Source organism: Balaenoptera acutorostrata, chromosome 3, assembly GCF_949987535.1.
Source record: "Balaenoptera acutorostrata chromosome 3, mBalAcu1.1, whole genome shotgun sequence".
NCBI classification, from domain to species: domain Eukaryota; kingdom Metazoa; phylum Chordata; class Mammalia; order Artiodactyla; family Balaenopteridae; genus Balaenoptera; species Balaenoptera acutorostrata.
In genome coordinates this window covers 16,583,303-16,590,911 of record NC_080066.1, presented here as the reverse complement: position 1 = coordinate 16,590,911, position 7,609 = coordinate 16,583,303, and positions in this window count along the sequence as shown.

The following is a 7,609-nucleotide window of genomic DNA, read 5'->3' as shown; positions in this document are numbered from 1 at the left end:
ATTGTACTTAAGTTGTGCTCTTATTTAAAAAGTAGAGATGTAATCTAATTTGTGTGGGTTAAGCAATTTTCATTATATTCTTCATATAGATTCCTCTAAAGTAGTGATTTTTAACTCCTTTTTTCAAAAACCTCTGAGAATATGATGAACGATACCTACGTTGAAGAATTACACATATGTACAAAGTTCACATTTTGTATGGAAGTTTAGGAATTTAAGGTACTTCAACTTAAGAGTTCTGCTATGCTCTAGGACTTCAGTGGCTGAACATTCCGATTTCTTCTGAGAAACATACCCAAATAAGGTTTCATCCTGCCTGTTTTTTAACAGCTTTATGTCGATATAGCTAACACATATTAAACTGTACATGTTTAAAGTGTACAATTTTTTTTTTTTTTGGCTGAGCCACACGGCATGTGGGATCTTAGTTCCCCGACCAAGGATTGAACCCGTGCCCTCTGCAGTGGAAGCTTGTAGTCCTAACCATTGTACCGCCAGGGAATTCCTAAAGTGAACAAACTGAAAAGCTTTGGTGTGTATACACCTGTGAAACAATCACCACAATCAAGATAGTAAACATATCCATCATTCCAATTTTCCTAGTGCCCTTTGTAATTCCTCCCTTCAATTCCACTATCTACCTCCAGATAACCACTGAGTTGCTTTCTGTTGCTTTACTTTCATAGAATTGTATATAATCTCAGCACAATTATTTTGAGATTTATTCATTTCATTGTATCAATGGTTCATTCCTTTTTATTTCTGAGTAGTATTCCATTGTATAGATGTATCACAATTTGTTTATGTACTCCCTGTTAGTGCACATTTGGGTGGTTTCCAGTTTCTAGCTATTACAAATGAAGCTGCTAGATTGCTAGAATGTTTACATGTAAGTCTTTGTATAAACATTTACTTTTACTTTTCTTGGGGAAACTAAGAAAATTAGTAGTGGAATGGCTGAGACATATGGTAAGTGTACACTGAACTTTTTAGGAAACTGGCAAACTTTTTCAAAGTGTACTATTTCACATTTCCCACTATTGGTGTATAAGGGTCCTAGTTGCTCTACATTTTTACCAACATTTGATCTGGTCACTCTTTGATTTTAGACATTCTAATTGGTGTCTCGTTGTGGGTTTACTTTGCATTTCTGTAATGACTAATGATGATGAACATCTTTTCAAGTGCTTTTTTGCCATCTTTAGATCTTGGCAAAGTTTTCAAATATTTTGCTCATTTTTTAATTGGATTTTCTTATGATTGAGTTTCAAGAGTTGTTTATTCTGCACAGAAGCCATTATCAGATATATTATTTGCAATCTTCTCCCAGTCTGTGGCTTGCCTTTTCATTCTCTTAATATCTTTTTTTAACATTCTGCCTATTTTTAACACTACTTCTTAATTTGCAGATGACCAAATATAAAAGCATCAAAATGTGGATTATGGCTAATCACATGGTTAAATTTACCTAACAGATACCTATATAGCCTCCACATGTAATTTTTATATAGTTCTCTTAATATCCATGCGGTTTTCTAATAGTGAACCCAAGCTTGCTTGGAACATACTTCATAGGAGCAAAATTTTTTGTTTTTCCTTAGCAGGGAAGCCTGATGTCAAAGTATAATTTTAAAAAGTTAAAAACAACTTATGTAATTATATTGTGATCACTTAAAGATTTACTTAAGTCAGGATTAAGGAACCAGCAGGCTCCAAAGCTGATTCAAAGGAGTATAAATCTGAAAAACTTGCAAACTAATTTTCTACACATTACCATCGAACTTTATGGAGTCTGGGGCCTAAGTGATAGTAAGCAGAAGTCAGTTACATCTTCCTCTAGAAAAATTAGATGATCTTTCAGTGGACTTGGTGGACAGTGCCCTAGTATGACTTTGAAAGAGTATGGTAATCTTTTTGCCTTATTTCTAAGTTTTGGATTAATTAAAAAAAATTTTTTTTTCATTTTATTAAAACTCTGGTCCATCAAAATATGGAATACAAAGTGGGCTGCAAAGAAGGGAATCAACCAACCAGAGACAGATCTTTTTTGGTTCCTGAAATCCAATGTAAATACTAACTAGTGCAGAACAGGTTCTCTGACTTACCATTTCAAAGCGCAGGATGGTTCAAACTAGGCTGATTATGCAGAGAATCTCCTGCAACCAACAGCTGCTGGGAAATCAAACTAGAGAACTCTGGTCAGTGGTTTGGTTACTAACCTACACTCTCCCAAATTACAATTGAGTCAGAAAGTGGCCAAGTACCAGCACGATAGATAGATTGTTTTGATTCTGGACGTTCCTTTAGCTCACATGAAGGACTGACTCATTCCCCAGAACCTGTGACTATGCTACCTTACATGGTAAAAGGATCTTGAGACGGGGAGATTATCCTGGAAGGTTTAGGTAAACCTAAATGTAATTGCCAGGGCCCTTAAAAAAAGGGCCCGGGAGGATCAGGATCAAGAGTAGGAGAGGTGAAGAAAGAAGCAAGATTTTGGAGTGAGGTGAGGAAGGGGCTAGGAGCCCAGGAATGCAGGAGGCCTCTGAGAAAGGCAAGGAAGGCTTGTCCCCTGAAGTCTCCAGAAGGAATGCAGCCCTGCTGGCACCTTGATTTTAGAATACAGTTCTGGAACAAATTTTTGTTGTTTTTAATCACTAAATCTGTGGTAATCAGTTACATCAGTAGGAGGAAACTAAAAGAGGACCACATTTGCTTTCCCAAACTATTTGAGATCAGTGAACGAGAAGGTCTAGCAGAGGTTTTACTTGGGTGAAGCAGTCAATTTGTGGTTTCCATAGCTCTTACTCACAGAAAAAGCTGTGTAGGTATTACATTGAGGTTTATAAATTTTAAAACCTAATTGTTCCTTACATCTTTAAGTTCAACTATTTTTTTCTTTCAGTTTTATTGAGATATAATTCACATACAGCACTGTATGTTTAAGGTGTACAGCATAACGACTTACATGTATTGTGGTAATTATTTAATTACCACAGAAAGTTTAGTTAACATTATCTCATACAGATACAAAAAAAAAAAAAAAGAAACACCAGTACACATTTATCTTATAACCGAAAGTTTGTACCTTTTGTCCACCTTTATAAGTTCCACTTATAAATCTTAAGTTCATCTTCAAAATAACTGTAAAAATGGACTAAATTATTTACCTATTAACAGTTATTTTCAAGATTATTATTTATCCCATTATTAAACATAGTTGAATTGTCTTAAATAATTTTAAAATGTACTTTTAAATTATTTGAATATTGTAAATACTTCAAATCTTACTAAACCTTCTCACATATTTAGATAATTCTAGTAAATCTAACATGTAGTTAATGTAATAGATCCTCCTTTTCTTAAATATTCACTCTCAGCAAATTTTCTAATAACTTTTACCTTAAAATCAACAAATCTAACATCAATCATCCATTTATGCATTTTAAGTTAGAATCATAAATTAGTATGTTAGTCTCTAATATAACAAATCTTAAATATTACATCTATTTTACATACTAAATAGGCATGGAATATTCTTAAACCTAACACGAAAGTATTATACTATGGGTTTGATTTACTTAATCCTTCATATATTGAGTCTTGGTTTAAAAGACCCTTCTTTATTCAAACAGACCCTTCTCACTGAGAAAACAATTATATAATCCTAAGCAAAGCTGATTTACCATTTCAGTGGGCTGAGATCTCTGACCTGAGATTTTTGTGGGGATTTGGAGACGTGGTGCTGTAGTCATCTAGGAGGATTCTTCTGCAGCAGTAACAAAGGCAACATGAGTTCTATGACAGAGGATCAATGCCCTCCAAATGGGGCTGGTTATTTCATCATTTCTTTCAAATTAATCACTTTATTTTGGTAGATGAGGTATAACTCAAAGTCAGGGTACATCTTAACTCGATAGGAATCATCTAATCTATCTATTGCTTGATTCTATGCTGAATTATTTTCACATTCCATTTAAATTAGAGCCTATTGAATTCTGCCTAACTAGAAAATGAGATTATTTCTGGCACTGGATCCAGCTGCTAAGCCAACAGGAGATGGGAAGTCAAATATAGCCAGTTACTGTGGAACTGGTGGAGAGATGAGATGCAAGCCATGGTATTTAAGAATGTGTTGAGAGGATCAGATAACTAACTGTCATAAGTTAACAATGACATCTACTATTTTGAGCATTCCACACACCAGGCCTTATGCTAACCACTCTATTACATTAACTCATTTTTCCACAATAACCTTATGAAGGTAAATGTATTTATTCCTAGTCTGTAATAAGGAAACTGACTCAGAGAGGGAAAGTGACCTGCCCAAAGTCACAAGTTTAGTAAGTGGCAGAGCCAGGATTCAAAAGAGGTATATGTCATTTTAAAGCTGTTAACTATCAATGGAGAAGGTTCTAGAAACTTTAGCTCTGGATTCATTTTCTCCTATCAACAGAATGAAGGGGAAATGAAAGAATTCCCTGCAGATATGCTTTGCCCAGAAAGAAGGTTCAGGAGATGCATAGGCATAATGGAAATCCCTTGTCTAGCCAAGAGAGTTTGGATTCAAAAAAGAGACCCTGTGGTCAGAAAAGGCTTGGAGAAGGATTTCGTATTCTGGGGATAAATCAGTTGTATGCCTCACTGAGCTAAATAGGGACTCTGGATTCTTCTGCTTCATAACAAAACAAAAAGCAAACGTAAACCAGGTCTTTTTTGTTCCTTCCTCATTAGTGTTATAATTTCCTTTTTTGTGAATTCTTAACTTTAATAAAGTTCATAAAACAATGTGCACAACTTAATAGAATGAACATATGTACCCACATCTTGTCATTGTCCTCTTGGTCCATGCAGAATTCCCCCCTGGAAACAAACACTTTCATATGGTCATGGCTACCACTCTCATTCAATGTGTTTAAGACCATTTTCTACCTCCAAAGTTTTCCCAGGGTGGGCTTAGGGCTGTGACTGATCCTCCCCCCAAAGAACCCACAGAGCTCCCCAGTGACGGGTATAAGATATAGGGATAAGAAGAAATCTAACAGGGGAAAGATTTTGATCTCCTATTCGCCCCTTTTATTTCCTGGAGCTTGAGACATGGAGATAACTCAGATCTGAGCTAACAGAGAAAAACAAAGAGAATCAAAACAATTGACACTGATAAATGTTACTTAATGGGGAAATCCTCAGTAGCAGTGGATGCCAATGAGTTATAACTTCCAAAGACCCCCACTGGATTCCATCTGCACGTAGACCCCTGCATTTCTAGTGACAGTCCCTTGGTGATATCTTCTGCTAAGAGACAACTTTCGATGCACATCCTTTTGGGAGAAACCAGACACCCCTGCTTTTGAAAGGGGAGGAACAATCTGCGTATATGCCCATGAAGGTGAGAATAAAAAGTTTTTATGCTCCAGATTCAAGAAAAGAAGTCTGTCCTTTTGCTACAATGCCACAGTGCAGGGAGTGTGCTGCCCGATCCAGGAGACCCTGCTAACGTAGAGCACAATCCCATGGTGCCTCTCTAGCACCAGGCACTGCTGTAGTGCAAGCTATTGTCATATTTGTCCCCTAATTGGGCATGTGCACAGTCTATTCTTGCTTTCTTTCTCTCTGCACTCACTGGATCAAGTGCAATCTTTCAAAAGCACAAATCTGATTATCTAAATCCTCTTCCTGAAACTCTCCAAAGCTTGCTCATTGTCTGTCATGTGGCCTCCTCGTCTCCAGATGATTAGACCCCATGCAGCCTAAGCAGACTTATCTCACACCTGTTTCTCACTGATATTTTAGTTCCACCAGAGCATCAAGCTGCCCTACCTCAAGGCCTTTGCAAGTGATGTTTACTCTCCCAGGAATGCACTTTTCTTTCTGCTTTGCTTAGATAACAACTATTTATCTTTTGGATCTCTATTTGAAAGTAACTTCTATAGAAAAATCATACCTGCTCTTCTGGACCAGACCAAGTTCTGTTCCCACTAAATTCTTTCTTTGTCCCCTGTACTTTCATAATTTCATATGGCTCTGATTAATGTTTCATCTCCAGCAGACTGTTAGATTCTAGAGAGCAGGGGCTGTGTTTTTTTTTTCACGCGGCATTTCCTGCTCAGTGTCTATCACAATGCTTAACTTAGTAGGTAAGCGCTAAGTATTTGTTGGATGAATGGATACACGAAATGAAAAACATCGGATTTAAGAGTAGGCAATGTGGGCTTCCCTGGTGGCGCAGTGGTTGAGAATCTGCCTGCTAATGCAGGGGACATGGGTTCGAGCCCTGGTCTGGGAAGATCCCACATGCCGTGGAGCAACTAGGCCCGTGAGCCACAACTACTGAGCCTGCACGTCTGGAGCCTGTGCTCCGCAACAAGAGAGGCCACGATAATGAGAGGCCCGCTTGCCGCAACTAGAGAAAGCCCTCGCACAGAAACGAAGACCCAATACAGCCAAAAAAAAAAAAAAAAAAAAAAAAGTAGGCAATGTGTGTTATCATGAAAACTCCGCTAATAACTAGCATGTGATCTTAGAGTTATAGAATCTCTTGATCTCAGTTTCTTCTACTGAAAAATGAAGTAATTAAAGTAGATCATGTTTACTGTTGTTTCAGTTATAAAGTTCTCTGAGTACAGGCACACCTTGTTTTCTTGCACTTAGCAATATGAGAAATTGCTGCGGAATTCTGGAATGAATCATTTGGAGAGAGTCAAGTTAGAATATTATCAGAAATATTTGAGATTGCTGATTGAGTCTGATGAGGTCAAACCTGGATGCCCCAGATAACTCTGGTAACCCCCTGGCAGGCACAACGAAGGCTGTGCTCTTTACCTTATGGTGGCCAGGAATGTGTTCTTAGGGGATGTAGCTGTGGCCTGGGTGCTGCATTTGCAAGTGGCCAATGCCTTGGAGGCCAGATGGGGCCAAGCAAATTTGGAAAAGTGTAAAACCTCAATTTGGTGCGTATCTAATCCACAAGGTTTTTTTTAATTGCTTTTAAAAATGTTATTTTCTTCTCTATGGTGAAATCTGATATAATGTCGTAGAGCAAAATACTCCCCTCCACCTTTTTTTAAAACAATATCTTTTTTTATTTTAAGCTTTAGGGGCCATTAAAGACAAAATATTTTCTATGCCATTAGTGTGTGTCCTCTAGATGGCAGAACAGGATTTCATTTTGCACAGTTGAATCCTCTTGGCTATTTAATTGAAGTTTCCTATTGCAGAAAGTTCTTAGTTATTTGGTAACTGAAAGACTCAATATGTGTTTAAAAATTTCTTTTCTTACAGATAACATCTCACCTATCCAAAGTCACAGGAATGAGAGGCAAGGTACATTAATGGAAAATCTGAACAATACATTTTTATTTTTATTACTTTTTTAAAAAATTTATTTATTTATTTAATTAATTAATTTTTGGCTGCATTGGGTCTTCATTGCTGCACACGGGCATTCTCTAGTTGTGGCTAGTGGGGGCTACTGTTCCTTGCGGTGCGTGGGCTTCTCATTGCGGTGGCTTCTCTTGTTGTAGAGCACAGCCTCTAGGCGCACAGGCTTCAGTAGTTGTGGCTCATGGACTTAGTTGCTCCAAAGCATGTGGGATCTTCCTGGACCAGG